The following is a 6000-nucleotide window of genomic DNA, read 5'->3' as shown; positions in this document are numbered from 1 at the left end:
TGGAAGGTTTATAACTCCGTGATATAAATTTAGGAGAATCTTTCAGTGAAATATCTATCTTATTTTGACTGTGAAAAGTTAGGGCACAGTTAATTTTCTTCTAGCCTGAAATAAAAGATTCTTCTAAAATCCACTAAATTCCAGAAATTCCCCCTTAGCAACAGCCTGAGAGCACATATGAGGGTGTTATCTTTCCAGGCCAATGCCACAATAAAGGAAAGAAAAAGAAGAAAGAATTTCTTGTCTAGTTAAAGTATAAGGTCTTCATCCATTCAGGTCTTGGGTGGAAGCAGTCTACACCAATGTCAACTTCTTCTCCTCCTCATTGATCTGATTCAGAGATCTGTGTCTGCACAAAATCAGATACTAAGTGGATCCATCTTCAGTTATGAGATGTGTATCCAAGGCTCAATGCCTTCTACTTTTGCAGCAGTCAGTTGTCAGGAGCACCTGGTAAGATCCCTTCCAACAGGGTTCAGGAGCAGTCTTCCTCTGATGATGTTTCCAGAATACCCAGTCACCAGGCTCCAGTCTATGGCTAACACTATCTTTTGAAATGGAATCTAGAAGCCTTCTTTAACATGTTGATGGTAGGCTTTAGCATAAGACATTAAAGACTTGCAGACTAGCATGAGACAGCAAGGGATCAGCAAAAGTTGACTACCAATAGACATTGTTCCCCTGGTGACTATCTCATATGGAGTGAGTTTATGTTTTCAAAAAGGAGTACTGTGAACAGTCAACAAGACCAAAGGCAATATCTCAGGCCAGGGAAGTCCAGTAATTTCAACAAGTTTAGAAATATCAAGTTTGAGGCCAAGAAATCTGCAAGGTTTCCATTAAAGCTTGTATGATTTGCCCAGTGGAGCAGGTGCCTTAATTGTTGGAGAGTACAGAAGATATACCCCAAGTGGGAAACATTTTCTAACAGTTTCTTTGCTACTGTGAGAACCTCAGTTTTGTGACAAAAGAGGCTCCCCCCATCCAGAAGACATACATGCAATAACAAGAACATATTGATAACTCATGCTAAGTGGCAGTTGAATGAAGTTCAGCTGCAGGTGTCCAAAGGGTCCAGAGAGAGGAAGTCTGAGGCCTTTGGGAACCAAAATAGTTTTCCCTAAATGCAGTACGGTGGGTGAAGAAATGCAATAATAATAATAATAATAATAATAATAATAATATATAATTTATCCTCCATTTGCCCCATGGTCCCAAGCACATAAGCCGGTGAGAATTACGCCTGGGCTTGCCCCACCTTACCTCTAAACATCCCGACCCTCCCCCAAGGCAACAGGCCAGCGGATCAGCCACAATAAAAGGCACATCGCTCTGCACCACGCTGCTGCCCTCTCTGTCTTTGTCTCTCTGTCCCTCTGCTCTCCCTGCTCTCTCTCTCTCTCTCTCTCTCTCTCTCCCCCACCCCCCGCCTCCCTCTGGGGCAGCCACTTTCTCTTTCAGATAATAAAATCTCTTGCGTGGGCCCGTGTCACCTGAGTCGTTCTGGGTAAGGAGGGTCGCCGCGAGATACCCTTCCAATAATAATAAGGAGTTTGCCAGAGAGCTGGGAAGGACCAAGCACCCATCTTGGGGTTTCCATAGCCCTAGTTATTTGTTTAATTTACAACTCATTTAAAAAATTTAATTTCTCTGATTCAGAATCAGACAGTTGTCATGTTATAAGAATATTAGGGTTATAAAAGTCTGGCAATGAGGGGTTAATTTTTGCAGAAGCAGAATGGGCTTTATTCACTTGTGCCATAATCTTCATAGATTTATTGGCCATTGTTAAGGATCGAATGAGAATTCACTACAACAGAATTGACAAATTTAGTTATTTTTGTGACACAATGTTTTAAGATAATAGGTAGGAAAATATTCAAAGTTTTAAAACATTTTGTTAAATAGGATCATAGATCACTTTGAAAGAATACTTAATTATCTATTCAACCAAATTGACCTTTAAAGACTTTGTAGACAAATACAGGAAGTTAAAAAACATTAGCTCTTTTAATATTGAAAAAATTCAGCTTTCTTAAAAAAACAAAGACCTGATAAAGACAAGACAGAATTTTTGTTTCTAGGCTGATTACATTAAAGGTAAAGACAAATCTTTCATAATTTCTTATTGAGAACAGACCAATAATCTAAGAAAACTTTGTCCTTTTAACAGAGAGAAAAAACAACAAATTTTAACTTTACAACAGCTTACTTTTAATATTAAAAATCATTTTTTAAAATAAATTCACTTTAATCTTAGCCAACTTGATCACATTTTAATATTCTTTTCCCAAGATTTCTTTTTATAAACCTCCTACACCTTGCTTTTCTACATTCTGATTTTGTCCTAAGTTTTCCCTTTTTAAATAACCAGCCTCTCACTTTTAGGACAAAATTACTTTCTTTTCCTTCAATAAAATATGCATTTCCTTTCCTCAGACTCTCTTTTACTGAAAGTACATATCCTGTTTTTCTTGCATGCAGAGATATTTTCTCGTTATTCCTAGTGGCTTTCATTACACTTACTAGAATTCCATACTTTTAGAAACCTTAATTTCTATTGAAAACTAAGTAGTAATTGTGAACTGTTACACCAGCACTTTAGATTGGCAAATTTCTGAATACATTTCATAATTTCTAGAAATATGCTTCTTTATAGTACAGTCCTTCAATAAAGTACGAAATATATTTACCAATTTAGTTTCTCTATCAAAGAGACAGAATCAGGTAAACTTAAGACTTCTTTAGCAATTAATGGTTTAGTATTTTGTCTTATTTGGAAATGGCCTAGATACTCAATGAACTCCCATCATTTAATTTAACTTAGTAAAACTTAAGGTTTCAGGTTCCCAAAATATTTTGGGGAGGTATTTTTAAGTAAATGTTTTATCATTCTGTTGGGGGAGTGTTGTATATTTTCCTTGGTTCTTGTCCCTGCCGCAACAAAGAATTGAACGGCAGAGACACAGTAGTGAAGCAGAGTAAAAGTTTTATTTACAGTTACTTAAAGAGAGAAGAAGTGCAGCAGGCAACCTCAGCAAGGAGAGGTGTCCTGAAAGGTTGGAAATAGAAAGTTTAAGATTAAAAGATTACACACTTAGAAAGTGCGGGCAGCCTCAGAGAGAGGAGCAGCCCGAAAGGCTGGGGGTTCCCCCTTTTAAGGATTCTTTAGTAATGTGACTAAGGGCTGGGGATGCAGAATTAAGTGGTCCCTGAATACTTAGAATTAACTTAACACAAGGAACTTCCTGGTCTGCTTTCTCCCTGGAATACCGGAGTATTGGTCTGGGAGCATATCAAACAGGCTGCCTGCCCAGCCCACAAGGTGGGCTGAGTTACTGTCTATTTGCTAAAGAGTAAGTTAAGAATCTTACATTTTTAACTTTCTGGGTATTAAAATACAGTCTTTAAGATAGAATCCTTCCTACCTTTCACTATGTTGTTTACAGCTGGGCCTGCATGCTAAATTAGTTGCCTAGGTTATAAACTACTTAATTAGGGCCAGAAGGAGAAAAAAAAAACAGCATATAGGTAAAGGTAAAAAAATAATCTGGGCCTGCATGATTAACACAATAAAGACATGGGCTATGCTGAGGTACCCTCCTCTATCTGGGGAATATTCAAACATTCCAGGCCAAGTTGTTCCTGGCTTTTTGAGCTTTAACTGATTAATTTTGGGTCTAAATTTTTAGTGGACTTTCTGGCCTGTTTCTCTTTCCACCCCGCTCATATCTATTTTCTTGCCTAACAATTCCAAATTATTGCCAACAAATTTGTAACAGAGATAACGTGAGCTTATTCTTGTAAATCTAGATAGAATAAAAGTATACTTAATGTTATAACTCTAAAGACATGTCTATTTTTATTTAGCCAAACTTAAGCTAGCTTTTATCTACTGAAAATTATCCTAGATCCCATGAACGTGAAAAACATTTGGATTATTTCTATTTCTGAAATTTAGAAATGTTTAATTTATAAGTGCTTACTTTTAAACAATTAAAAATAGATCTTTACCAATTAATTTTAGCAATACCATCCAGAGGTAGGAAATGTCACCCACTTGCAATATATGTAGGGACACAAATACACAGATTCAGAGACCTTATTGCTTTAAATTACTGCCATGAATTTGGAATAATACAAAACTCACTAGGTTAGCTTTTCTGGTAGATGGAATAAATTAGGGTGACCTGTTTATAGGACTAAAGCTTTTTCTAATTGTGAAGGCACTTAAGATTTGTGTTTGTCCTCGACAAGTCAAGTTCCAAATGACTGTTCTCTCTTCTGAAACTCAAGGTAGACATTTACATCTCAAAGGCACAGAAAAAAACAAAGAAAGAAAAAAGCAAGTTCCTCCAGAAGGACTTTTTTTCTTTCAGACAAGAATTTTTGCAATACCTACAAGCCTTTTGAGATAAATAAGGGAAGTTTTAGGATTGTAAAGGATTGGCGGGCTTTGAATTGTTACTGGGGTTCCCCTCTGGTTCTATAAAGAGTAAATTTACAGAACAAAGACAGCTCAAAGAATTGGGTTGCCACCTAAATCATATCGAAGGAATGATATGCCCATCCACTTACGTTAAGAATTTTTTCTTTTCCCTCTGCGTTTATTTAGCTTGGAGGAAAAAAAGGCCTAAAAATAATTCCTATCAGGCTTTTAATAACAGCTTCCGATTTGAAAGGATTATTAAATCCTTTCAAACATCTTCTCAGGTTTCAGCCAGGACAAATTAAAGTATTTTTGGCAGTACTGAACAAGTCCATGGGCCCAAAAGTCATCCTCAGAAACAGTGAAGAAGATATTCTCTTCACAAGATCTAAAGTCACTCCCAAAGATAGCCAAAGAAAGAACTGACAACCCACATGTCCTCAGCAAGCAGAAAGCCAACCCAAGTTCTTGGGATGTAAAATGAGCAAGCAAGAAGGCAATAGCTTTTCCTGGGAGAGAAAGAATCAATAACCAATTGGTCTGAAATTGGGAAGGAAGTGTTGGGAAGGAAGAATTTTTCTCTATCCTTCAAGGTTCTTCTAGGTGGCCTAAGAATTAAATTGACAGGAGACAGATGGACAGAAGGAAAAGCTAGTTTATTATGTACATGCAGGGAATCCATAGACATGAAATTCCAAAGACAGCGAGGGACAATGAGGTATGTACACCGTCCTGAACTAAAGAGATGGGTAAGGAAATAAGGCAATTTACAGGAATATGAAAGAGTAAATATTTGGAAACAAATGCTTGGTGGGCCACACAGAAACAATGGTATATAAGGAGGAATTTTAACAGACTTTCTCACATTCCTCCCTGCCTACCACACCTCATCTAGTTCATATTAAAGTGTCATTATCTATGATGATAGCTCTCTTCCTGGAGCAGTACCTCCATCTAAATTCTTTTTATGCAGTTGTGGAGGGGAAGTTCACAGTTTCTTTCTGAGTCTTTGGGCCTTGATTGTTTTCATCTGACATAATCTACGTGCTGAAATGGCATATCTTGGGCCAGACTGCACCTGACCCCTACATAAGGGAGAAATGAAATTTTATTTCTTTCTCTCTACTTGCTTCAGTATGTAATATATTTACAAAAATTCAATCCCTCCCTGGGTTTAAGAAATGTTTTTAACTATGGCCCTTAGTTCCACCTTTGACCAAGGAGTGAAAGATAGCTGAGGAGAACCTCCTATAGCCCTGGGTGGTCTTTAAAAGGTAACTGTTTAATAGTTTCAGAGTGGAAAGGTAAATCAGAGAGGGGATTAAAATGAGTACTCTAAAAGAAAGAGGGGAGCAGTCATTCTTATAGTTTATTGTTTTAGGTACCTTGTATCTTTAATTTCTCATTAGCTTTTTGTAACAAAATTTTTAATGAAGTTATTGTGGAGTTCTGAACACTGCTTTTAAGTGCACATCTTAAATGATTATCTAATTGTAACATATCATAATGGCCATTGTCATTTTGCTGAGGGCTGGCAGTGGTTTGGTAGGCCCCTAGCTGAAAATGGAGCT

Source organism: Manis pentadactyla, chromosome 2 (genome assembly GCF_030020395.1).
Source record: "Manis pentadactyla isolate mManPen7 chromosome 2, mManPen7.hap1, whole genome shotgun sequence".
Lineage (NCBI taxonomy): Eukaryota > Metazoa > Chordata > Mammalia > Pholidota > Manidae > Manis > Manis pentadactyla.
The sequence above is the reverse complement of the archived record's forward strand: the minus strand, read 5'-3'. Positions refer to the sequence as shown.